We start from the raw sequence: 562 nt of genomic DNA, 5'->3' as shown, positions 1-562 counted from the left end.
TGGATGGATGGATGGATGGATGGATGGATGGATGGATGGATGGATGGATGGAGGATGGATGGAGGATGGAGGAGGATGGAGGTTCCATGGAAGCATGGAACCAGAGATAATGTCCAGCTTCCATCTCTTCACTCACCAGCCAACCACCAGCAGCTGACTGTGGGTCGCCACAGGTATGAAAGAGCAAATAGTTTTTTACAAAAAGGGCAGTGAGGCACTGGCACAGGCTGACCAGAGAGGTGGTGGTGCCCCATCCCTGCAGACACCCAAGGTCAGGCTGGATGGGGCTCTGAGCACCTGATGGAGCTGTGGGTGTCTCTGTTCTTTGCAGGGGAGTTGGACTAGATGTCATTCAAGGGACTTTTCCAACTCAAAAGATTGTATGTATGTGTGTATGTGACAGGATGGGAATGTGGTATGTGGAAAGGCTACAGGGAAAAGAAAGGGAAAGATCTGATCATTTTCACTTTCTGGTACCCCCATGTCCTGTGGGATGGGAATAGTAGACAAACCAAGGATGGATGGATGGATGGATGGATGGATGGATGGATGGATGGATGGA

This window comes from Lagopus leucura, unplaced genomic scaffold (assembly GCF_019238085.1).
Source record: "Lagopus leucura isolate 7727_CA_CO unplaced genomic scaffold, USGS_WTPT01 138-6_obj-0_obj, whole genome shotgun sequence".
In the NCBI taxonomy this organism is placed as follows: Eukaryota; Metazoa; Chordata; class Aves; order Galliformes; family Phasianidae; genus Lagopus; species Lagopus leucura.
This window is presented reverse-complemented; position numbering follows the sequence as displayed.